The following is a 26,681-nucleotide window of genomic DNA, read 5'->3' as shown; positions in this document are numbered from 1 at the left end:
GTTACCTTTTCTCTTCTTTTGCTCAAAACCTCCCTGACAACAGAAAAGGAAGGAAGCCCACCATTTGCAGCTAAAAGGTCACTTTTAAATCCCAGTTCAACTGGGGAAGGAGATCCAGCTGAAGGAGCTTTTTCCTCCTACCACGTTCTGTAGGATTTTTGATGTGATCAGAGGTGGGACTCACTGAGATTCAGCTGTGTGGGTTGATCGAAATTAACTTGCTTCGTAAGACAAGATAGGGTGGAGTTATTACATTTTACAAAGGTACCCTTACACCTTCAAACAGTTAAAATGGTGAAGTCTGTGTGGTGTGATTTTTCTTTCAACTTAAAACAATTTGTATTAAAGTATAGCTAGTGCTTCCTACCTCTGGACTTTGCCCTTTCGTGCACCAATAAAATCTTGCTATTTCAGGAGCTGGAGCTGAAGAGTCTTATTTGCAGCCTGAAGCATCTTAACAGATAGATCGTGTGTAACTTGTGTTTTTGAATCCGAAAGAGATGAAGAATGCAGAGCTTGCATCCTAAATAGTAAAATGTACAATGTATCGTCCACACATTCTGTACATCTATAGTTTAAAAATGAGTGTCACTAAATTCTGGATAAAGGTGGTGAACTCTTCAGGGCCCAACTACCTAAAAAAAGAAAAAAGAGCCCTCTCTCCCCCTCCCCTGTCTCCCCAGGAAAAAAGGGAGGGGCAGAAAACAAAAATATAACAGTTACCAAGAATCACCAAACACAAAAAGGAGAAGCACTCAGCGAGCCGAACTTGGAAAGGTGCTGGCTCATATGAAAAACGGAAGTTGGAGAGAGTCATGGTGAGGTCACATCCCGCCTCCCTGAAACCGTATCTTGTGAGTCTATAGAATCCCCGCAGTTCTCACTCAAATCTTGAGGGGATAAAGGAGAGTCATTGCATATTCTCAGTTTTTCCTGATTTTGACTATGGGGTAGTGAAAATGGCCGCAGTGGGGATGAGCAGAAAAAGAAAAATGTCAGCACCTGGGCATGGCTTTGTCACAAGTGTGAAGACTGGGGCCCCACAGGAATTAGGGAACTGACCTGATGCCCAACGGTGCCTCCAAAGGAGTGGGCGAGCTCCTCCCTTTCCCTCTGCCAGCGAGGAGCGGACCCCCCTGCGTCCAACCCAGAGTCCTGTGGGCAGGGGGGAACCCCGTTGGCACAACTCATCTTCAGCTAAGCCTATCCCCCAATGCTTGAAGGCTCTAGAAAATTAGTCATAAAAGGAATATGAAGCCCCGGAACTGTAGCCCTGAAAGAGAAAGATCTGCCATAAGGATCAAGGAGCTGTCACCCTCCGAGGAGCAGAGCAAAAACAATTCTGGGAAAACCCTGCCAAGCCAGGGCAAGGTGAAAACAGTGAAGCAGTCACCATGCTAACAAGGATAAAGAATCAGAATAAAAAGACCAAGAATAAAGAACAAAGAACCAGAATGGTTGGGACCTCTGGACATCAACACTTGAAGCAAGAAACCAACAGAATAATGACTTACAAAATGTTACCAAGAATCTGCGGGTGGGGCACTGTTTTATGGGAAATTTTTTTTTTTTTAAGATTTTATTTATTTATTTGACAGAGAGAGAGAGACAGCGAGAGAGGGAACACAAGCAGGGGGAGTGGGAGAGGGAGAAGCCGGCTTCCTGCTGAGCAAGGAGCCCAATGCGGGACTCGATCCCAGGACCCCGGGATCACGACCTGAGCCGAAGGCAGACGCTTAACCATCTGAGCCACCCAGGCGCCCGTTTTTATGGGAAATTTTTATTTATTTATTTGAGAGAGAGCACATGAGAGGGGGGAGGGTCAGAGGGAGAAGCAGACTCCCTGCCGAGCAGGGAGCTATGGGAAATTTTTAAAAGAAGGCTGTTCAACCCAAGAACGAGGAGAGGGGATGGGAGCTGAAGGCTAAGAGAGGTGTTTTCAAAATATTTTTTAAAACTGCAGTAAATATTAAACTTAATGTATTTAGCTCCAGGCATGAGGGCCGGTTGTGGGTGGAAGGAAGCAAGTTAAACTCACTGTCAAGAGCCCTGAAATAGCGAGAGCCCTCAGAAAACGCGGCGTTGGAGAAGCCGGGCCGTGCAGCGGTGCGCAGGGAAGTCTGCTGTTCGCCTGGAGCCCGGCGCAGGGTGGCACAGGGCCTTGTGGTCACAGGTCAGCAGGGGCGTCTTGGGCTGGCGACTGGGAATACACCACACAGTGAGCAAGATGGTCTTGCCAGGCCGTGGCTCGGCGAAATGGGCGCGCCCCTGAGTGCTGTCGGCCCTTCAAAGGCCCAGGGGGCAGGCTGGCGAGGTGGCCCGAGGGTCCTGTTGCTGGCAGCGCCCCTCGTCCTATAGGAAGGCCCCTTGCGCGGCCCTGCTGCGCCTGGACGGCAGGGCGCAGGGGCGCAGGGGCGCAGGGGCGCAGGGGCGCTCGGAGCCACTGAGGCGCAAGGGCGGCAGGGCGGGCCGGGGCCGCGGGGGCGCCGGGGGCAGTCGGAGCGGCTCCGGGGCGGGGGGACACTCGGGCGCAGCGGCGGGGGTGGGGAGGGGGGCGGGCCCGGGGCGCTGGGGCGCGGCGGCCGGGAGGAAGTGCGGGGCTGCCCGGGCGCATTAAGGAAGTTGCCCAAAATGAGGAAGCGCCTCGCGCTGGGCGGCTGAGGCGACTCCAGCAGCGGGACGAGCGAGGACGAGCGAGGACGAGCGCGCCGGCCCGCGCTGCGCCCCGAGCGGTCCCGGCCCCGGCCCCGCGCCCCGCGCCCCGCGCCCCGCCCTCGGCTCACCTGGCACAGGTAGGTGTGCCGCGCGCTCCCTCCGCCCGGCAGCGGGGACGCGGGGCCCGCGGGCACCCTCGCGCGGGGGAGATGCGGCCTGCGCGCCCCCACCCCCGGGCCCAGGTCTGGGTCGCCTCCCGGGCGGGGCAGATGCGCGCAGGGCCTCAGGCCTTTGCCAAAGGAGGGATGATCTGATCGACTCTTGTGAATCAGAGCCGGTAGGTGCTGCCAGCTTTTGTCCCAGACGCAGCGCGTCTGGGGGTCGGGCGCGCCTGTCCGGGCAGCGCGAGGCCGCGCGCGGGTTCGGAGAAGCGCGGGCCCAAAGCGCACATTTTCGTTTGGCCATTTTCAGATCCGCTGGAAAACTCCACTGTATTTATGGGAGTGACTCAAGGTGCACATGCTTCTGTGCCTGCGGAGGGTTTAATATATCCACGCCTTTTCCTACGGAAAGAAAGAGCAGTTGCCTAAAAACACGAAACTTTCTTAGCCACCGCTGAAATTTAGCAGGATTGCTCACTGTGACACATTTTCATGCTAAAGTAACTTAATTAGCCAGCAAGGGACTTGGAGAGCCAAGTGTAGCCCGCTGTAAGTTTGAGTTAAATATTGTTTTGGCGAAATATTCCAAAACGTTAAGCCCACCTACATTACTGCACAAAGGCAGTTCAGTTTTAGGTTTTCTCGAATGTTCCAGAACTAGAAAGCCCGTCACTAGAGAAGTTACCTTTGGATCTTTTGCTGCAGGTTATTTTTATCAGTTTGCCTGAATCACTGAAGATTCCACTGATCCCTAGCAAACCTTAACTGGCAGGCGTTCCTTTCCTTAAACCCTGGAAGCATGTCAGCGCGTTGTTAGGAGTTGGAGATGCCCCACATCTCAATTTTCTAGTTAAAAAGGAGTTCATCTTGTGATGACTTGGAATTCCTGGAAGAAATGGAAATGATTCTAGAGGCTGAAGTCTTTGTTTTCGTAAGAACAAATTCATTGCTACTAGGAACACAGCATTTCAATTAAATGCAACTGAATTCATTGATCTGCCTCGCCCCCCAAAGAAGTCCATATAATGCACAAATATATTTATCCTTGAGCTAAAACGTTGAAAAACTTGTAGAGTATTAAGTGTTTTTAATGAGAAATCCTGTCTGTTAAAATTATTTTATCAAACAATTTTGTCCCTCCTCCATTATACTTTTGTTTTGATGTGTTTAGAGAAATTTTGCAGTAAAATAGAAATGGATTTGGATTCTCTGTATGTGGAGTGCTTTCATAGGTAGGATTTTATAAATAGGCTTAATAACTAGAATGTTTTTAATGTTTTGAGCTAGGGTAAAAATTGAGGTATATACTTTAGGTCTTCCCCTTTCCCAAGGGATGAAATTGACAGATAATTTTATTGCTAGATCTGTATTTAAGAAATAACTCACGGTAGCCTCCTTTAGGCTCATATTTAGTATTCTAAGCACAGGTCTGATTTCTCTGTTTTTATTTTATTTTCCTCTTTTTTTTTTTAATTTCTCTGTTTTTACACCAAAAACTTCTTAAGTATGGTGTCACTTACGCAGTACATAGCGCGTCCATACTTATTTTCCAAAACCCTTGTGCTGCTATGTTTTGGAATCGTGGGTTGTTCACAACTTAGAATTCAAATTGAGGCTCTAAATTTCAGTACTGAGAAAAACATTTCTCAGAATTTAGAAAGGTACTGCTCCCTGGGCAGCCTCCTACATTCCCACTCGTTCATATATCTGCACTAACAGTGTGATTCGTCCCGCTCAGTGGAATAAACAGACTATAAATAGCTGTGTGTCTGTTTAGGGCAGATGTTGTCACCAAGTGAGTTCCCTAAAACTTACCTCAAAACCTTGTTTCTCTGAGCTTTTGCGCATTAGGACTTAAGGGACCCTTTAAGACTCCTAGGGGCTATTGTTTACTTTCGGAAATAGATTGCATTTCTACTGCGCAGTAGCTCACACCTTCTGCGATTAAAATGGGCAGTTGTGCCTTTTCGGGGAGTCTGAAATAGCAAGACTTCGCTGAAATTTCGGTGATAACAATCACAGTACAGATCCCGGTGAGAATAGGATGTTTCTGATACACAGTGCTCTCAAACAGCAAGGGTTCCGAGGTCGATGATTTCAAAAGAGCAAGATCACAGGGAGGGTACTGCCATGCTTTATAGCTTCAGTGTCTTTGGAAGAACCACTGTTCCTGTCCCCTCCACGCCTGGCTCGCTGTCTGCCTGTTATCTGTGCCTAAGGAATGGCCGAGTACTTTTCCCAATCCGAGCTAATTTTTGCTTCATCCTCACTCCTCTCCCCCGGATCCCCATTTGCAAGTTTTAACATTTTCTTCCCTTTCTGGATTGGTTTCCCTGTAAATGAGTAGAGAAACAATGAACTCTTTAGGCCCTTGGGGGAGAATTATTTTTTAAACATTCACGCACTGAACTTTTTTTTTTTTTTTCTTTTAAAACAATTGAAGTCAAAAGGCTCTCTTCTTGAGAGACTGGAATTAAAATTGCCCAAATTAACGGTGTCTCATCTCTTGCTCTTCTGCCTTGCCTTTCAACAGGTCGGTTCTTTTTCACTTAGAAAAGCAGGTTTTTGTTTTGTTTTGTTTTTGGCTAAGAATTGTGGAAAGATTAGTATGAAACTAGACTGAGCGGATTTGAAAGGAGAAGTTCATTCATTCATTTGGGTGTTATATTAGCAGGCGCATTTTCTTTCTTTTTTTTATTTTAAACTCTTTTTTTTTTTTAAGATTTTATTTATTTATTTGAGAGAGAGAGCACATGAGGGGGGGGAGGGTCAGAGGGAGAAGCAGACTCCCCGCCGAGCAGGGAGCCCGATGTGGGACTCGATCCAGGGACTCCAGGATCATGACCTGAGCCGAAGGCAGTCGCTTAACCAACTGAGCCACCCAGGCGCCCAACAGCAGTTTCTAGGAGCTTATAGTTTGTCTGACAAAATGTTAGCTCGTATCCATTTGAGAGTTGTTTGCCTTTAGAAATTAATTATGTAAGTTTTTTCCTATGGATCTTGAAAGGTGGTTGAATTGGAATCTTAAATGCAGTCACACTTAGCTAAGGCCTAACATATGAGTATAGGAAAGAATATTGAAGTTGTATTACAGTAGGTTTAACGAATCAAAAATGGCTCTCTCTTGATCTGTCCATTTCTGGAAACCACCAGAAATGGGTTTTGGAGGCTGCCAAAGGCTGATGGTTGGGAGGAGGAACCGGGTATTGAACAAATATCAGTGACACCCCAATTACGAAGGAGGGTGGACTAGCAGCTTTTATGACGGATGGTATCTGGTCAGCAGCATCATCTGTCCTGGGGTCCCTCCCTCTGACACTGGGGTCCCGGGCGCTGAGGCTGGAGAAGGCGCTAGCCCCCTCAGGGCTGTGCGGGAGCATTGGAAGGGGCCCAGGGCGGGAGGCTAAGGGAGGTACAGGCCCAGGATGGTCAAAACAGTGAGTGGGGAGCAGGGAAGGATGGCCGAGGGCCCCAGGCCCAGTTTTAGAAAAAGCCACAACTTAGATATTGGCTTGTTTATCTATGCCCTGTGTGGCTACAACAAGCGCTTAAATGTCCAACATGTGACCTTCTGCTCTCCCACTACGGCTGTTTGTCTTAATTGATAAATCTTCATTGCATTCTGGTCAGCCTGATAATTTCTTAAAGCTGTCTGTTTCTGCTAACTTGTCGTGGAAATGCTTTGGTGTGGCCAGAGTTGAGTTTTGCTTTTATGAAATTCTGCTTTATAACAATACCTTCCCACCCTCCAGTGCTGCTCCCCAGAGCAATCTTTTCATCTTTTTAGCTCTCTCTTCTAGAATTCTCCACCTTATTTCCTGATAATACGCTCGTTTGTTCTTGGTTTTGATGTGTCCGTGTTAGACCGTGTCTGTCGACTTCCTGCCCTGAGAAGGGAGCACTCGGCAATCCCAGACCACCACCACCCACGGTAGTCATGCCATAACTGGGGGCTAAGAAGCCTCCTTGGAATTGATTGTGATTATACTGATTGCTAGAGAGAGGCGTGTAATATGGCTCCAGGTTATTTCTTGGACCCCTTTGTTGTTTTTCCTGGGTAAACTCTTGCCTCTCTGTCTTCTCAGCAGGCTCTGTGCCTATGACAACGTCTCCCCAACTCTCTGACGCAAAGCCAGCCCCCCCACTCGCTTTCCCGCCGCACCATGTAAACCAGGCGATCGATCCGTTCCATTGTTCTCTTTTTTTTCTGGAACGCCTCATCTTCTTGCTCGAGTCTGATGGCTTCCCCTGTCTCGCTGCACACATATTAATAAGGGAAGCCTGTCCGGGGAAATTGCTTGACTAAAGACATCTTTCGCAAAGTGCCTGTCAGATCTTTGCTCTACCTTTGGGGTCTTAACATACCTCTGATCGGCAGCATTCACGTACAGTGTACCCATTAAAAATCCATGGTAAAAAAATTTTTTTTTTAAAGATTTTTTATTTATTTATTTGACAGAGAGACACAGCGAGAGAGGGAACACAAGCAGGGGGAGTGGGAGAGGGAGAAGCAGGCTCCCCGCGGAGCAGGGAGCCCGATGCGGGACTCGACCCCAGGGCCCTGGGATCATGACCTGAGCTGAAGGCAGTCGCTTAACCAACTGAGCCACCCAGGCGCCCCATGGTAAAAATTTTTGAAAGCATTTCCTCAAAACTTTTTATTTCTGTAAGATATATATATGTGTATATATATATGTGTGTGTGATGTGTATATTATATATAATATATGGTCATTCCAGTTTTGGCATCTGCATTTTATTTTATTTTATTATTTTTTTTTAAAGATTTTATTTATTTATTTGACAGAGACAGAGATAGCGAGAGCAGGAACACAAGCAGCGGGAGGGGGAGAGGGAAAAGCAGGCTTCCCCCCGAGGAGGGAGCCCGATGTGGGACTCGATCCCAGGACCCTGGGATCATGACCTGAGCTGAAGGCAGACGCTTAACGATTGAGCCACCCAGGCGCCCTGGCATCTGCATTTTATATCCGTTTTCCTGTCACCTCTGTATTTGCCGTGACACTAGTGTTTTATTATTCAGTTGATGGGAACATGTATTTTCCCAGGAATGGGGAGCCCACATTGCTTTTTTTCAGATGCTTGGCCTGGATCCCTTGGTCCTGAGGCGTGTGCTGTGTGATTTTAAATGACATTCCCAGGGGAACTTCCCTTGCGCTAGTCACGAGATGCTGGATGGAATCATGTTGCCTGAGCAGGTAGCTGTTGGGGGAGGGGAGCCATGGTGCAGGTGACCCGCCCGGGGAGGGAAGGCATCTGTCAACACACTCACACCTCCGTTGGTTCTTAGAGCATCTTGGGGATCAGAGCTCCTGAAGTCCACTTTGTGAAATGATCGGTGACCTCCTGCTGCCCCTTTATAAGATCCTCGGGTGTTGCTTGGGTGGAGGTAGATGTTGTGGTTATTTTCATCTTAAATGCTAAGAATATTTGAATCATTTGATTGTTATAGGTCTTCCTGAGTATCTTTGTCAACAGTGGGTGAGAGTAGGGGTCCGAAGCTCCTTTGGGTTCAAGTCCCATTCTGTTTTGAAACTACTGTTTTGGTCTGTAGGAATGGAACGATCACAGGGGGTTTCATGGTGAGGCACCACGGGGACCCCGGGTGCAGCGCCCATTCCTGGCCTGTGGGTAGGACGGACGTGGCCGTCTCCGCCTCTCCCAAGGGAGTGGCTGTGAATCTTCTGCAATCTTGGGGGGAGGCTAGTAATAGCACTCCCAAACAGGTCACAGATGAGTAAGTACTACTTCTAAAGTGCGTTTCTCTGACGTCCAAGTTGGGAGAAGCTTCTAGCATTTTTTTTTTTTAATGTGTTAAGTGCACGACATGCCCCAGTACGTGTCCATCAGGGAAGAATTCAGATTTGACAGTACCACTAACACTCACCTTGACCAGCTCCCTCTGCCCCAGCCCACCCTCTGTGGGAGGGAGGTGTGTTTTCTTCCAGCCTTGGTCCTGTGCGTTGTACGTGTGCGTGTGCGTGTGTGTGTTCTTAACACTAGTATCATTCTGCAACTTTCTTTTTCTAATCAACCACATGCCTGGGGGTGAGGAGGTCTTCCTATCAGTGATCACTGCAATTTATTCCACAGACTAGAAAATAAGCTCATTTACTGACAGACATCGAGGGTCCCCCCCCACCAATTTTTGATATTATATTAACACCAGGCCTCTCACCAAGCGAGCTAACCAGCCACCTAATTTTTATGAACAAAGCTGCAGTGAATGCACTTTTTCTCTCATTTTTTTTCCTTCTTTTGCCCTTTGCATTATGTTTCACAAAAACAGCAGGTTACTCCTCATCTCGAGAAAGATCTTAGCCCTGTCCATCCTGTTACAAAGTCCGTCTACAGAAGCTGTTATATTCCAGCAAGCAGGTGGTTAATTTCTAAGGAACGTAGTTAATCCCTTATTCTTTTTACATTTGGCTTTTGTGGTTTTTCCTAGTGGTTCCAGCTCAGACACTGTCTTCTTACGCCATAGCCTCTGTCTTCCTTTGGTATCGGCTCATCTGTTGGCTCATTTGGTGCCTTTCCTTTATGGAGCGAGCTTTCCTGCTGTGCTTGGTGTTTCTAGGTTGTGTGCTGGTCTTTTTTTTTTTTTTTCCCCTGAGGTGCCCTAGGAGTTCATTTTCTGGGTCTGCATTTGTTCTGTGGCTCTCACTGAGCCTGTCCCCTTGCAATAGGAAGGGTGAGGTATGCACAGGGCAGGGGGAACCAGGAACCAGGAACCAGTGTGTGGGCTGCAGCCCTGCGTCTCCAAACGTGTGTCTTTCCTGCGGAGGGACTGCTTAGCAGGGAAGGGGGGCAGTGGCCGAGGAGCTGGAGAGGTTTGGGCTGCCTGGCTGCTCCGACCCCCCCCACCCCTGCCCTCCAGGGCTCTGGCATTCCCAGGGCACCACAGCCTTGGGCCCGCTCCCCCTTCACGGCTGCCCCCCTCCTGCACGTGGACTGTGGTTTCCCTCGCCAGGCTGAGCCCATCTTGCTTTGTCTTTTGGGGGGGGCAGCAGCTTGCCGTCCGCTGGCGGTATGCCTCCCTTGCTTCCCATCATGGTCACGGACTCACAGTCTGTCTTACCGTCTTAATGCTGTTTCTTGCCTTTCTCGGCATTTATAGCTGCTGCACAGGCTTGGAGAGGAGCTCCACCACTTCCTTTTCTTAGCAACCCCGATCAGCTGATGGTCCTAGCTGTGGAGGACGTGACAGCGAAGAGGAAGGAGGGGAGCTTGCTAGAGCGGCCTGGACTACAGGCCCGGCGTGGCTTTGGGGTTCATGGTGGCCTGGGGAGCTGCCCCAGCCACCCTGGGGCTCAGGCAGGAAGTGCACCCAAGGAGAGGGCTGCCCTGTCACGTCTGGGCTGACGATTAGGATGTGGCCGGTCCAGAAGCATCGCTCGCTCAGAAGCACGTGTAAGGATGCATAGGGTGTGAGGGTGGGAGGAGGCTTGGGGACCATCTCACTCACCTGCTGAGAAGGTGAAGTGACTTGTCCAACTGCTGAGGGGTGTCACTGGATTTCGAAGCCTCAAACCGATGTGCGGCTCATCCAGACCCATGATTCTTACCTGCTGCTCTGATAAGGCACGTACAGGGATCTGCCATGGTGCCTATCGAGGAGGTGGAGAGTCCTGTCCACGGACACGAGGAAGCCCAAGGAGGCAGGGCGGGGGAGGGGGGGCATGAGCTCAGTGTGCCAGCTTTGTGTTGGGAAACTAAGCTAATTCAATAGGAATTGGACAACAAGTCTTGAACCAATGAGAGGTTAATATGAGAACGCCAGATGCTTTCACATTTTGGCTCCTTTCAACACACGTGAAGCTTACTTCCAGGTTCCCCATCAGAGTAAACCAGAGCCACATGGAAGCTAGTTTGACAGGGCGCCCCGAGGCACCGTCTACACCGCAGGCCGCCCCACAAAGGGAAGAGTCGCTGCTCCCTGCGGGCATTTCTGCCGCCAGCGCTGGGAGGGGAGTACGAGGCCTCCTGACCCGTGGAATGGAGCAGGGGGAAGGGACGTTTTCCAAATCAGTGGCGTCCAATTGGGGGAACACTTGTGATGCAGGCGGAACTGAAGTGGTCCGGTCAGCGGAAGGCAGCTCGCAAGCTGCTGGGAAAGGATGCACTCTAGAAGGAAGGCAGAAGGCCATGTGGGGTTCCCGCCAAGGGGTACCAGTGTCTGCAGACCCACACGCACAGACACACGCGAGCGCGCGCCAGTTAACCCTTCCAGCTCATCTCTTCTAAGGAAACTCTGGAAACACGTGCATATCCATCCAGAGAGGAATGGTATTCGTTTGCTAGGGTTGCTGGAACAAAAGACAAAAGACTGGGGGGAGGGGGGTTACATAAAGGTTCTGGAGGCCTGAGGTCTGAGATCAGGTGTCAGCAGGGAGGCCTGTCTCTCTGGCTTGTGGATGGCATGTCCGCCCTGTGTCCTCACACCTTCTTCGTTCTATGTGCCTCTCTGTGTCTTAACTTCCCCTTTTTATGAGGACGGCAGTCATATTGGATTAGGACCCACCATAATGGCCTCATTGGAACTTAAATCACCTGGGTAAGAACTCTCTTTCTAAATAAAGTCGCATTCTGAGGTCCTGGGAAGTTAGGACTTCAACACACAAATCCGTGCGATGTGGTGGGTCAGCCTGGCTCCTCCTCACAGTGACCTGCTGCCAAGAGCACAAGGGGACTCCACGGGCCTCACCATGAGAAGACCCAGGGACACAATGAAACACAGGGTGGGTAAGGGGAGACGGGTTCCACGGGATCTTAAGACACAGGTGCAGTGGACAGTGGAGAAACAGGCCCAAAGTGTGGAATGTTAGTGCAAGGCAAGCAGGGCATCTGCCATCTGTCAGGGAAGGGAGCATGGGGTATTAGTTAGTGGCCTTGGAAAACCTTTACTTCTTATACCAAAGTAAGTTCCAGGCTGAGCAGAAGATAAAAATATAACAACAAGATCATAAAAGAAAAACTTGGGCAAGTTTTTAAATAATTATGGTGTGAAGAAGGCCTTTCTAAATATGATAGAAAATACGAAACCAAGGAAAAGATTGATGAGTATCATTTCCTAACATTTTAAGCAAGTTTCTATACAAATGATAAAGAATGTATAAACAGGTGGCAAAAACCCTGCAGAAGATTTATTTTCAGTGTCCGTGGTGAAGGACCAATAGCCTTGACATGCAGTGAGTTCTTTCAGATCAGTGAGAAAAATGAACACAGTCCAATAGAAACCTCTACCAAGGATACAGACAAGCAATTAAAAAGGCAAATGAGCCCAAAGTGCATGGACATACCCTGCCTCTCTGCTGTGAGTGTTGATTTAAGGGTCTGCTGTGTGACAAGGTGTGGGGGAAGAGAGACACACAGGTGGACGCAGGCAGGGTTGTCTTCTGAAATTTAAAACACGCATGTGCTTTGACCAAATAGTTTCACTTTTAGGAACTTACTACACATGTAAGTTCACAAAAATGAAGCAATATATATGCATACAGTAATTCGTTGCTACGTTTCATTTTGTAATACAAAAAAAAAAAAAAAAAAAACAGGAAAAGAAAGGAAAAAAGAAATACACATCACAAGAGGGCCTGGTTGAATCAGGTGTGCTCTGTCCATGCCTTGTAATCCCGTGTGGTGGTCTTTCTAAAAACGTGGGATCTTTGTAGACCAAGATACAAAGATGTCCAAGTTATAGTCGGTGAAAAAGCGAGTTGTGGTACATCGCTATGTATTTTCTTTTTTTTTTTTTTTAAGATTTTATTTATTTATTTGAGACAGAGAATGAGATAGAGCGAGCATGAGAGGGGGGAGGGTCAGAGGGAGAAGCAGGCTCCCCGCCGAGCAGGGAGCCCGATGCGGGACTCGATCCAGGGACTCCAGGATCATGACCTGAGCCGAAGGCAGTCGCTTAACCAACTGAGCCACCCAGGCGCCCCATCGCTATGTATTTTCTAAAACACATTCATACACATGACGAAGGAGGCCACGTGGATTATTTCCTACATTTCGATGGAGGTCTGTCCGCTCAGGTATGCACAGCACACGCACAAGTACGCGGCGTGTTCTGGAAGCAAAGGCACCGACTGTGAGCGGCTGTTACCTGGGGAGGGCAGTAACATCAGTTTAGAGAAGGAGTGACATGCACCTTTTGACTCTGCACACAGAAGTTTTTGGTATTTACAGTGATACTGATAAAATGAGGAGGTTTGCTTGGGCTGAGACTGGGGGAGAGCAGACACAGGACAGAGCATCCCCCGTGACTGGATGTCGGTCCCCAAGCGAGGAGGTGGGCCTCCAGAGGTTTGCCAGCTTGCTCGAGGTGGTGCAGCTGGGGCCCTCCCGCGTGCCCTGGCAGGTGGCTCGCCTGTGGACATTCGTGAAGGCTCCCGCCCCTTCCCCCACCGAGTGCAGCAGCTGAGGTTGAGAACAGGTGAGCAGGGCTTTAGAGCACACAGGCACATCTTAAAAGCCTAGCAAAATTGCCATCGAGTTTGAATGTGTTCGTGCGCTGGGCATAATGGTGGCTGTGCGTGCCTTTGGTCCGTCCACACCTCTGTATGGGCGCGTGGGGAGAGCGAGACCTCACACGTCGTCACACTGTGGACACCCCCTTCCTTTCGCGCTTGCATCACGAGGTCTGGATGTCCGAAGTTGGGGAAGAAGGCGTGTGAGCCCAAACGTCGGGGCGTTCACTGCACAAGCCGGCAGACTGGCAGGAGGTGCAAGCATGAGGAATGATTCTCCGGGAAGGAATGTGCGCCCGGGTCTGATAGAAACACTGGCCTGTTGGAGGGCATTGCACGGTTTCCATTTGTCAGATGACTCTTCAGCATTACCCCAGCTCCCCTGTACTTACTTGAGATGGTTTTTTCTCACGAGGACTAGAACAGTTTCGCTCAGGGTTGAGAGCTGAGGCCCTGGGTTCTTGGTGGCTGCGGCGTGGCTTCGGGGCCTCGCCGGCTGCAGCGGATGGTGACTTGGGGCTTGCTGTCACTGTGGGCCATTTGGGGACAGTCTGTGGCTGTGCTTTCCCCGGGGCTGACTCTGTCCATCCACGCACGCACGTGGGACACGGAGCTGTACTCCCACGGGGAGCTCCCAGGACTCATCCCACGTGTCCATGTTTGTATTTGTAACAGAACTTTTAGGACCACTCCAGTCCCTACCCCCAGAGAGGGACTGGAGGACCCCGGAAGTGGTCCTCCAGTCCCTCCCTGGGGGCAGCATGGTTGGCAGAGGCAGACAAGGCACGTGGGTCTGGAGTCCATCATTCACGGAAACTTAGGTTCTTGCTTGCTAGCGCATCTCCAAAACGAAGCTGGAGGATTCCAGGTGCAAGAGTCTGGGGCTCACAGATGCAGGATTCCGGGGCTCACAGATGCACGGTGCAGAGCACCAACGTTCTGGCTTGCCTGCAGGATGGTCGTGGCTCAGTGCGGGGAAATCCAGGCGTTTACATAGTAACCTCCGTTCGCCCAGGGAGTGAAAAAAGGGGTCCTTTAGGAGCAACATGATTTTAGAAGACCGTGGGAGGGTCACAGAAACAGAGTGGCCCTTACCGGCCAGTGTCACTTTGACTCCGAAGCAATCCCACTGCTCTCTAGCGATGCATCTGGGAAGCCTGCTGGGTTTCACCAAGCAGCAAGCGGGGCATGTGCTTGTCCTCCTGTGCCCAGTCATTGGACAGGGACACACCCGCCTCACAGGGTCATGGCCTCCCTCCTGCCCTAAAGCACCGAAACACTTCGTGGCATTATTTGGGGCCCTGCCATGCACTTCTAAAACTTCCACTTGGAGGTTGTGCTACAGACATGTCTGCGTGCTCTGTGCTCCCAGCTCAGCATCGCTTTGTATGCACACATTTCAATGTATCACGTATGCTTTGGATACAGTGACTATTTGCTATTTGGTGTAGGTATTTGGAGTAAAATGTCTCTCCCCTTAAGTAAAAAGAAAGCCCACACTTGGCCTCAGGAGGAAAAATGTCTGAAAGGGAGAGATGTCTCGAGGTGACTTTGCAGGATGATCCCCAACTGTCCCATCATGTCGGTCACGGGCTCCGCTGCTGACACCAGACCCGGGTAGGGACAGAGGCCTTTCCCTTGCTTCCCTGCCAAGGACCGAGAATCGTGTGGTTCCGTATAGCGCCGCCAGTCACATGTGGTCATTTACATTTCAAGTACTTAAAGGGAAATAGTTTTTTTTTTTTTTTCCTTAAGATTTTATTTATTTATTTGTGAGAGACAGAGAGAGAGAGAGAGGCAGAGGGAGAAGCAGGCTCCCAAGGAGCAGGGAGCCCGACGCGGGACTCGATCCCAGGACCCTGAGATCATGACCTGAGCCGAAGGCAGACGCTTAACCATCCGAGCCACCCAGGCGCCCTAAAGGGAAATAGTTTTAAGATCGGTCCTCTGCCATGCATTCAAGGGCGGGAGCCCCCCGTGGCTCGTCGCTCCGTGGGGGGCAGAGAGTGGAGCAGCCTTTCCCTCGTGGCAGCACGGGCTAGCCCCATGCTCTTTCTTGCTCTTTCTTCCCGGAGTCAGGGGACACAAGCTTCTACCCCCTGCCGCCGAAAATGCTGCCTGTGGAGAGTGGATTGTAACAGTTGCCACTTTTCCACATGCGGACCTGGATGCCTCCCGTTTCCTTAAAGGGCTCTGACCCCAGGGCGCCCACATCCTTCCGATGAGACCCAGAGTTTTGCCCACAGGATCTGGCCCAGCCCAGTCATCTGCATAGTGACATCTGCACTACAGCCTTCCCCGACACACGCATGCACATGCATGTCACACGCATGCACAGAGCACACACGTCTTGCCTTGCACACACCCACGGAGAGCACACACGCGTGTGTGCATGCACACCCACACGCCCCCACGCATGCAGCATGCACACACCAGGATAGCCTAGCTCAGTGACGGGTCAGCATGAGCCGCAGAGAGACTGGAGTGGTTTCCGGTTGTTGCCCTGGCGCGCTCCCGAGGGAACACAGCCTTGGAATTACTAATTGACGTGTCCTTGGGTAAGCATACTTGGTTCAGTGTAGTTCTGGAAGAATCAACTAGTTTCTTGTTCAAGAAGATTTTGAGGTAATGGAGAAAACCTTAGTACTTGTTCACTTCTCTGCAGTTAAAAAAAAAAGTCCAGCATCATTATCTCAAAATATTTGAGATCGGAGTTTCTGTCCATTTAGAAAGGGACGTCTGAAGAGGGAACACGTTCCAACTAAGGCAGAAGGAAGAAAATCATGCAGATCCCATGCCGTGCAAGAAAGCAAGGTCTTTATTTCCGGGAGTGTGCACCGTGTGCTCACGTGTGCTGAGCAGAGGGGCGGGCGTCCTGGGGAAACTTTGACCGCACAGGTGCCCATCCCGCCAGGCGGGACTGCCCCAGCTGGGCGCCTGTCCCTGTCCCCGAGGCTCCAGCCCTGCCTCGCCCTCCATCCGTGCACTTTGGCCTGTTTCTGGATTCCTGTGCTGCTTGTTTGGGCGAGAGATAAAGCGGCACAAGATAGCAGTTCTGAAGGGTTGGGGAATTCTAGAACTTTCTTTCATGATTCAGCCTGTTGTCAGGAAGTGTAGCAACAGGGGCTTCCTAAACTTAGCTCCGCGCCCCGCCGAGGCGGCCCGGGGCCGGGCGCTCTCACCTGCGGGACTGTGTTCGCAGTGCTGCTGTGTCTGAGGATTCGGGGTGAGGATCCCCATCAGGGCAAGGGTTTGCCGGAATGCCGCCTGCACATTGCTGCCTCTTCCCCCGCAATGTTACTGCTCACCACCCCGGGCCGGCTCTGTCTGGGTCAGCGTGGAGCCCCAGAACCTTCGGTGCAGGGGCGGCCGGCCTGGAGCAGCGGTTCTGCGTGCCCCCTCCACCGCCCCCCCCCCGGCTGCACCAGTCACCTGGAGAGCTTCCAAACCCCACAGACGGCTGCCCGCCCCCCCCCCCGGGAGGCTCTGAGCAATTTGGGGCTGGAGCTCCATCACCAAGCACTTAAAACAATGAATCACCCGGGCTATTCTAAGCTGTAGTCAGGGTGGAGAAGCATTGCTGTGGTCTAGAGCTTTCTTGGGTTTGTGAGTCAAGCTTGCTCAGGAACGCAGACCTCTTAGGATTCCTGCATGAGGAACGCCTCAGGCAGCAGGTGTCCTGGGGCTCCGCCACGGTGGTGGTGGTGGGCACGGCGTCTGCACCAGAGACAAGCGTCTGCAGTGGTTTTGAAGCAGGTGTCTGGAAGGGGGGGTAGCCCTGCTCGGGCCTTCCGATTCTGGGTAGACCATCAGAGCCTTCCTACCATCCATGGCACTGTGGCCCAAGGTCCATGTGCCCCCGCCCCCAGCCCCAAGCCCGCTGGACCGGCTGGCTCACGCTGGGCACACGGGCCCCTCGGGACCGGCTCCCATCCTCCGGCTTCGAGGGTGGCCGGGGAGAGGTCTGAGGTCAGTCATTCACGCTCCCTGATAGGCTCCCGGGCTAGAGAATCCAGGGGAGAAGTCCTCTGGTTTCTGAAAAGTGACTTTAATTAAAGCTCTAAACGTCTGTTCCATTCCTTCATTGAACTTGAACACTTCGGGGACATGGATCTTGCCTATTGGAGTCTCCTTTGTCTTTCTAGTGTTTTTGTGCTGAATTCTTGGTGGATTTGCCTTTCAACTTTCTCGAGCTACTCCACCCTGTCCTTCGTGCTCTTCATAACCAAGCGCCTGTTCTCCCTCTGCTTTCCCACCTTCCCCGACCTCTGCCGCTGACTTCTCGTGACCCTCCTTGCCTCCCCATCTCCCCCACTAACGTTTGCATCTCCGGTTTGAGCTGCTGTTTTAACCAAGCGATTATTCTGGTAAGTGCTTTGATCCCATGGCTGTGTGTGTGGCCTTGACTTCATCTGCCCCTTGGGACAGTCTTCCGGTGAATGTTCTTTATGCCCCACCTGTCTCTCTTACTGCTTCTCTCCTTGGGTTCTCTTAGTGTCACTGTGCAGACCCAGGGCAGGTTCCTCCCTTGGAAATGAGTCATGTTAGGGAGTGGCCCAGGGTGGGTTCCAGGCCAGCAGAGTTTTCCTCTTCTCAGTAATGCTGTGTGTGTGTGTGTATGTGTGTGTGTGAGAGAGAGAGAGAGAGAGAGAGAGGGAGAATTGGCTTAATATTTATTTCTTCCCAAGGAGCCTGCCAGCCATTCAGAATCTCTTCTTTGCCCTCAAAACATGGTTGATCCTCCACTGCTCTGTGGGAGCCCTCCTCTGTGGGCTTTGCCCAAGGTCTGTGGCTGCCCCCATGTTCCCTGAGGGTCTTCGTGCTCCCGGGGTGAGCCTTCGCTGCATTGGGTCCTGCTCCCACAATCTGGTGTTTGGGGTTAGAGGTGTCTACTACTGATTCCCTGGCATGTGTCCTTCTGGTTCCTGTTGTGGGGTTATTTCAGAGAGCAGTTGGTCGTGACATCCTTACTTTGTCAACACGCATGCTATCTGATGTTTTGCTATTTATCTTACAGAGCGTTTGCCATTTTTTATTAAACGACTAAGTTTCTGCAGGAACAGTTAAGAATAAACAGAAAATACATTCAGAATGACCAAAAAGAGTTCATGTGGCACTCTTTGCTTCTACCAGCCTCTCCGATCTGTGTGGCCAAGCAGGGCTGTTTCCTTGGCTGGCTCTGTGATCTCTTCAGCACATTGATTTATTGACCAAGTTCTAGCAGCCAGGAACAGTGCTCGGTGCTGGGGCTGTAGCAGTAGCCAAGATCCTTCCCTGCACTCAGTCTGTTTCTGGTCAGACTGCAAAAAAGAACAGGAGCCCAGCCCCAGGCCTCGATCACAGATGACCTCATTTATTCCTCATGACAACCATCTTTTGGGGGGAAATTTTAAATATACAGAAAAGTGCAGCCACACTCATAATTAACAAATGTTGCCATTTTACCTTTTTTCTTCCTCTTTTTTTTTTTTTTTTTTTTTTGCCCTTGTATCTCCTCAAAGAACATTCCACATAAAGTGAAAGCCACATCCTTTGTATGGAGAGTAATTTGCCCAACACCAGAGAGCTGGTGAGCAGCAGGGCTGATGTTTAGGCTCGGGTCCCTCCGGGGGCAAAGGCTACTCGCTCGTTCTCTTGTTTACTTTGCATGTTGTCGTGTTGTTTTAGGCACACAACATTGATTGGCTGGCCTACAGCAAATATCAATCTGTAATAGTGGGCCAGGCAGACTTGTCTCATGCCGTGGACCGATTTTTGATATATGTATATAAAACCTATGTTTTTGAGGATGCCAGGAAATTTTTGCAGAGCTGACAAATAACAGCAAGACAGGGTCGTCAGGAGCGAAGACTAAGCGAGGTTTAAGTTTTGCAATACTTCTGTCTCCTTACCGTTGTATGCATTTTACAATAACTACTTGCCCATCTCATCTGTGTGTGACCGTGGATGCCCTTGTGAATGTTCTGGAAGTCACTCAAAATGGGTGAAGGATGAATCTACAACTTACATTTAGCATCTTCTATAAGACAGGGTACACTCAGTCCCCACGAGTCGCAGATTCTGTGTCTGCGAATTCACGTACTCGCTGAAATTCACTCGAGGCCGCAGACCCGAAGCTCACGGGCTCTCGAGGTCCTTTTCGGACGTGCAGACGGCGTCAGGGCGTTGACTCACCGGGCCACGCACGCTCCCGCTGAGGCGGATGAGGCGCACTCTGCCCACGTGTCATCTTTGTGTCAATCGAGTTTCACATTTTAAAAAAAATTTTCTGCCTTTTGTTGGTGACTTTGCAGTTTAAACCTGCCTGTGACCCTAGCGCTGGAGTGCTGCGTGGTGCCCCATGGGCATGAGGCTGTGATGTGCCTTCTGGGGAAAATACATGTTAGATGGGCTTCCTTTGGGGAAGGGGTTGCCATTTTGCTGGCCATGGGCTCAGTGTTAATTAATTAACAATATTCAATCAGGTGTCTTAAAGCAAAAACACACCCAGAACAAGACTGTGCATTGATTGGTTGATGGGAGTGTATGACCACAGACCCCCAAGAACAAGCCTGTGTTTCCTCTCGAAGCAGTGGTTCCTTATCCACTAACTTGGTGTTCAGGGCAGCTTTTTAGAACATGATTACCACACACAAGGAGAATTGACTGTATTTTGATTCTTTCTTGTACAAAGCAGGGAAATTTTTAAAACCAAGTTGGATTAGACTGTTTTTGTAAGAGACATGATTTTGAAACAAGTGAACCATTTTACAATATAGTGAAAATCCCTTAGCCGGACATTTCTTATTAATTAATCAGGTGACAGATTCCTCTTGAGCTCCCACAACGTGCCTGGCACCAGGCTGCTACCTGGGGGACATCAGTGAACAGGTGCGGAGGTCAGATCACAAACCTCAGGATTCAAAACAGTGTCGACGACTTGATATTTCTGTTTAAAATGGTAGCAAGCCCAGTGAGTTCCCCAAACAAGAATATTCGAATTCTCACACAAGTGTTTTTCTTTTTTTTAAGATTTTATTTATTTGACAGAGAGAGAGACAGCGAGAGAGGGAACACAAGCAGGGGGAGCGAGAGAGGGAGAAGCAGGCTTCCCGCCGAGCAGGGAGCCCAATGCGGGGCTCGATCCCAGGACCCTGGGATCAGGACCTGAGCCGGAGGCAGACGCTTAACGACTGAGCCACCCAGGCGCCCTCATAGCCAGTATTTCTGAGTAAATATTTTTCTCATAACCAGGGACTGACTTTATGGCGGGTTTGCTTCCAACTGCCCGAGTTGGCAACTGACAATGATGTAGTAAAATGCACACCCACTGGGGGGGGGTGGCCCCCGCGGCTCACACTGTTCAGGCCCCCAGGTCATGGGAGGTCACGTTCAGCACAGGCTGACTCAGAAGGTGGGAGGCAGAAATCTTGGGGGCACATTAGGGCGGCAGTGGGCATTTTCCTTCAGTGGCTCTGTACAGCTTCATACAGCTCAGGGGCAAGGAGATGGGTCCACACCTGCAGCGTGCCCAGGTCCCCACCAGAAGCTGATCCAGAGCTTTGTTTTTTATCAGGTATGTTGAGATCTTCCAATGCACATGCAATTTATAAACTAGGGGATAGGAACGGAGCTCTTAAATGGCCATTTTGGTGAATTTCTGAAGGCTGAATGTGGGCTAATTTGAGAGAGAGAAACTCCCATGGGTTGCAGACTTAAACAAGGCCTCCACCTGCTTGTTTTTTTATCTCTAAATGTCTCATTTTAAGGATACTTGGGAAATGTTTTACTCAGGTGTGGTAAGACACACAGACATGGAAATGATTGTCATGAAGGAAGAAGTCTTTACGCTCACTGTCCACAGTTGCCAGAGACCTGGCCCTAGGGTGTGAGAGCCCAGTGGAGGAGGTGGATGCGGGATTGGTTGGCTGGGATAAGAAAGGCTTACTTGTAGGAGAGAGAGACCTTTACTGTCTGCAGAAATTGTCCTAACCTGCGAAGGGCAGTCTCTCTGGGATCAGCAAGACCCAGGCATCAGAACATCAGAAATACAGAAAATAAGAAGAATAAGAAAATAATGAGAGAAATGACTTATACAAACGTCCTGAGGTTCTTACAGTGACGACTGAGAAAGAGCCCCTCATGACTGGAAAGGGGAGGAGAAGAATCATTATGAAATGCACCCAGAGCCTTCCCCACAAGAGGCTCCTCTCCAGGGAGAAGACCTTGTCACTGCTGTGTCCCAGCTGAAGCAAAGGGATTCTTCATACTCCACCCTCCTCCTTGTGTCACCTGAAGGCCAAAAACTCACACACCCGTCGTTAATGGGGGTAAGGCTTCAGGTAAATGGATTGGAACATAGCAGACAGGAAACAGGGCGTGGGGCTGGGAAAAAAAAGAAGCTAGACCACTGGAGTAACACTTGGGAAGGTCACAGCCTTGTGGCCCTGGCTCACTGAGAGCCTGAGAGTTAATGGCAGTGTTCTGGGAAGCTCCCCTTCCTGTGTGCCTTACCCCCACACCAATAGGGCATAGTGTAGCACTGGATGGCAGCTGAAAGAACAAGGAGCAAACAGTCCTCTGAGAAGGGGTAGTCGGGGAAACCCAAAGGCAACAGAAGACATAGAAACAGGACAGAGAAGAATATGTAGTCTTGCCCCCGTAGCTACAGAAAGCATGAAATCCTAGTATAGGAAGGTAAATCCTCACACCTCGGTTCCTATTACCTGATTCAACACTGCCAGGTTTCCAACAACAGTAACAACAACAAAACAAACAAAAAAAACAAACACTTCCAGGTTTCAACAAAAAATTACAAAGCATGCTAAAGGGGAAGCGAAAATACAGTCACCACATTGAGGATCCAGGAAACCCACAGAAAGAACCTAAAGACAGAGGGAAAAATCTTGAAAAAAGCCAGAGAGGAATGGAGACCCTATGCACAGAGAAACGAGAAGAGTTATTTATGGCAGACTTCCCCTGATAAACTGTGCAAACCAGAACTGGCGTTGTGAAATATTTGAAGTGTTGAAGAAGACTCCACAGGCACAAACCTAGACTTGTAACTAGCTCAAGTATCCTTCAAGTGTGAAAGAGAAATCAAGACTTTCTTGGACAAACCCACACTAAGAAAATTGCCCACCAGCTTACTGGCCCCACAAAAAAAAATATATATATATATATACTAAAAGAAGTTTTTCAGACAGAAGGAAAAGGATAGAGATCTGAAACTTAGACCTGCCTGAAGAAAGGAAGAGCATCGGCGAAGGAAAAAGTGAAGGTAAAATAAAATATTTTACTTTTCTTGTTCTTAATTGATCTATAAGGCAGATCGGTCATTTAAAGCAATAGAAGTAACAGCATACTAGGGGTTCTCACATGTCTGTAAGTGGAAAGAATGACAGCGTTGTCACAGATGTTGGGAGGGAAGAATAAGAATGCTGTTAGGAGGTAACTGTACTGTATGTGAAGCAGATAGTGTCTTTTGAAAGTTAGATTTCAAATTTAGGTTTTAAGTGTATACTGTAAACTCCAGGGCAACCACTAAAAATTTTTAAAAGTTATGCTGGGAGGATCTACTGTGGAATCACATAAAATGCTTAAGTAAAACCAGAGAAAGCAGAAAAAGAGGAGAACAAAGAGACAAAGAACAAATGCAATGAATAAAAAAGTTACAAATGTGTTAGATAGCAGTCCAACTAAATCAATAATCACTTTCAGTGCAGATGTTCTAACTGTACCACTTAAAGTACGGAGTTTATAGGAGTGGGTCAAAAATATGACCCAACTGTATGTTGTCTACAAAAAAACCTATCTTAAATGTAAAGACACATGTGGATTAATAAAGGAATGGAGAAGGATATTCCCTATTAACACCAATCAAAATAAAGATGGAATAGGTACATTAATTTTAGCTAAAACAGACTTGAGAAAAAAGAAGACTATCGGGGCTAAAGAGGAGTATTGCATAACAATAAAGGATCAGTTATCCAAGGAGACATAACAATCTTCAATGTGTATGCACATAACAAAGAACATCAAAATACACAAGGCAAACACCAATAGAACTGAAAGGAAAATAGGCAAATCCACTACTGTAATTGGAGATCTCCATCACCTTGTCAGTAATTGGTAGACTAAGTAGATAGAGACTCAGTAAGGGTACAGATGACCTGAGCAGCACCTTCAATCCCATTGATCTACTTGACACTCATAAAATATTCAATCCAACAACCCAAAAATACACATTCTTCTCAAACTCACATGGAACATTCATCAAGACAAAGCACATTCTTGGAAAACATATGTAAACATACTTAAATGAATAAAAAATAATATAAAGTACATTCTCAGAATACAGTGGAATTAACCTAGAAATCAGTAACAGAAGGATAGCTGTAAAATCCCCAAATATTTTTAAATTAAACAACAGACTTTTGAATACTTTGTGGGTCAAAGAACAAGTGTGAAGAGAAATGTAAAAGTATTTTGAACAGAACAAAAGTAAAAATGCAACTTAAAATTTATGGGATTTAGCAAAAATAGTGCTTAGAAGGAAATTTATGGAGTTAAGTGCAAATATTAGGTGAAAGGAATATATAAAATTCATAACCTGTGCTTCCATCTTAGAAAACTGTAAAACAGGGGCGCCTGGGTGGCTCAGTCGTTAAGCGTCTGCCTTCGGCTCAGGTCATGATCCCAGGGTCCTGGGATCGAGTCCCACATTGGGCTCCCTGCTCAGCAGGAAGCCTGCTTCTCCCTCTCCCACTCCCCCTGCTTGTGTTCCCTCTCTCGCTGTGTCTCTCTGTCAAATAAATAAAATCTTTAAAAAAAAAAAAGGGGGGCGCCTGGGTGGCTCAGTTGGTTGGGCGACTGCCTTCGGCTCAGGTCATGATCCTGGAGTCCCGGGATCGAGTCCCGCATCGGGCTCCCTGCTCGGCAGGGAGTCTGCTTCTCCCTCTGACCCTCCTCCCTCTCATGCTCTCTGTCTCTCATTCTGTCTGTCTCAAATAAATAAATAAAATCTTTAAAAAAAATTAAAAAAAAAAAAAACGAAAACTGTAAAACAAAAGAGCAAATAAGGCCTAAAGCAAGAAGAAAAGAAATAATTAAACTAAGAGCAGAAATCCTTGAAATTTAAAACAGGGAAACAATAGAGAAGAGACAAATTACCAGTATCAGAAATAAAAGAGATATCATCACTACTAATTTCATGGACATCAAAAAGACAATGACCAAATAGTGTGGAAGATTCTGATCTCACAAATGTGACGACATACATACATGCAACAGACTAATTCCTGAAAGACACAAACTACCAGAACTCACAGAAGGAAAAATAGCCTGAATAGCCCTGTCTCTTCAATTTAAGTCAATAATTTAATAACCTCCTCCCTGCCTGAAAAAAAAGTTCCATGCTCAAATGGTTTCATTGATGAATTACACCATACATTGAAGGAGGAAATTATACCAATTTTCAACCATTTTCTCTTCCAGAAAAGAGGAACAGAGGGATGGAGACATCAGTGTGACCTCATGTTTAGGTTAATATAGATGCAGATGGATATATAGAGAGAAATACTTCAGATGGTGCACAGATACCCTGAAGTGTACTTGTATGCATACTTTCTCTCTCTGTCATCTGAGAGGATCTAGAGGCAGTGACATCCTAGGAGCAGTGAGCACACCTTGTGCCCAGATCTTGGTCTCTAACACCACTGTCCATCACAAGGAATAGAGAAATGAGAGAGTCTGGGAATGGAACAAGAAGCATACTTGAGAAACCTGCAGTATCTTTACTGCCAGAAATAAGGAAGTGCCCCCCCCCCCCCGAAAAAAAAAAAAACAAAAACCACAATGCTAGAGGCATTTGAACAGGGCACAGGAACCAGCTGGAAGGGTTCCCAGTGGCCACACTGGGACTGTCAGAGCAACAGAATAAAGTAGTATTGGTTTAAAACCTGATGCATAAAATAAATATCCTTGAATCCATACTTACACAAATAAATGATTGAATAAATAAATAAAAGGGGGGGAATAGACAGTTCTACTCTGCAGAAGGATTCCAAATAACTTTGTAGATACTCTGCACTCTAGGAGTTGAAACATACCTGCCCTCTCCCGATGTGTGGACTGCACAGAGTTTCTTCCTTCCAAAAGGGGCAGGACGGGAGAGGAGGGGGTGAGAGATCACCTTTACAGTGGAGAAACCCGACAAACACCAGCTCTGCTAGGTGTCAGAGATTAACGCTAATGGTGATAGGTCACGTCGATAGCATGCACCCTTGATCTGATGTGAGGAGGATGGCACTTTCCCTGTGTGGTCTTTCTCCCCGAAATACATAACTCCAGTCTAACCATGGGAGAAACATCAGACAACCCAGTTGAGGGACCTTCTACGAACCACCTGAGCAGTCTTCCTCAAAACTGTCGAGGTCATCCAAAACAAGGAAAATCTGAGAACCTGTCACAACCAAAAGGTGCCTAAAGAGGCATAAGAACTAAATATAGTGTGGTGTCTTGGAGGGGGGGGGGTCCGGGAACATAAAAAGAGGGCATTAGGTAAAAAACTAAGGAAATCCAAAGAAAGTAATAAAGTGTGGGCTTTAGGTAACAATAATGTGTCACTGTTGGTTCACTAGTTGTGAGGGATGTACCGTAGTCCCGTAAGATACGACAGGAAAACTACGTGTGGGGTGTATGGACGCTGTACTATCTTTGCAATCTTTCTGTAAACCTAAATACATCCTAAAATTTCAAGTTCATTTAAAAAGTAAAAGAGAGATGGATCGATACCATCTCTGCCCTCCTCGGGGAGACAGGCATTCATCAAATATACTCATCTAAGCAAAGATATATTAAAATTAAGTCAGAACTGTGGTCAGTAGGGCAAAGGAAGGGGCAGGGTACCTTGAGGGGCACTAGGTGGTCTGGGAGCATCCGAGGGTGCCGTACTGAGAGAGCCCAAGGGGAGCGACTGGCGGAGAGCCGATTGACCCTGAGATCAGAGGGCGGAAGGTGGAAGACCGGTCCATTAGCAGAGAAGTGGTGTGACCAGGTTTTGTTCGAAGGGTGGGCATGTTTGGAAGGGTGGAAGGTAAAATGGGTAGGATTGGTGACGCAGCGACACGGAGTCTTGAGCTCCCTGAGAGGACGTAGATTTTTGTCTTGAGCAGCTACATGGATGGCGTTGTGGGGTGTGAGTCCTCAGACGCGAGCATGTGAAATCACAGATGGCCGGACCCCACCCCCACGGCTTCTGATTCTGCAAGCCACATGGAGCCTTGACGTTTCCATTTGCATTTCTTGCAAGCTCCCCGTGATGCTGGTGTTGCTGATCTCAGGGCTGCACGTGGAGAACCTCTACTGTGAGGTGACAAGGAAGGAGCTCGGAGTTTGGCCAG

The 26,681-nt window shown here is 48.7% G+C and overlaps 1 protein-coding gene across 1 annotated transcript in view; it reads left to right on the top strand.

The window, feature by feature from the left end:
* The first annotated feature begins 2,690 nt into the window (after positions 1 to 2,690).
* Positions 2,691 to 26,681, top strand: part of SYK (spleen associated tyrosine kinase) — a 77,673-nt gene continuing 53,682 nt past the window's right edge. The window contains exon 1 of the mRNA XM_035029193.1: positions 2,691 to 2,792. The gene's annotated coding sequence lies outside the window, so the exon portion shown is untranslated. The remainder of the gene's footprint in view (positions 2,793 to 26,681) is intronic.

Source organism: Mirounga leonina, unplaced genomic scaffold, assembly GCF_011800145.1.
Source record: "Mirounga leonina isolate KUSES-001 unplaced genomic scaffold, KU_Mleo_1.0 Mir_224, whole genome shotgun sequence".
Classification (NCBI taxonomy): Eukaryota; Metazoa; Chordata; class Mammalia; order Carnivora; family Phocidae; genus Mirounga; species Mirounga leonina.
The sequence above is the reverse complement of the archived record's forward strand: the minus strand, read 5'-3'. Positions and strand labels throughout refer to the sequence as shown.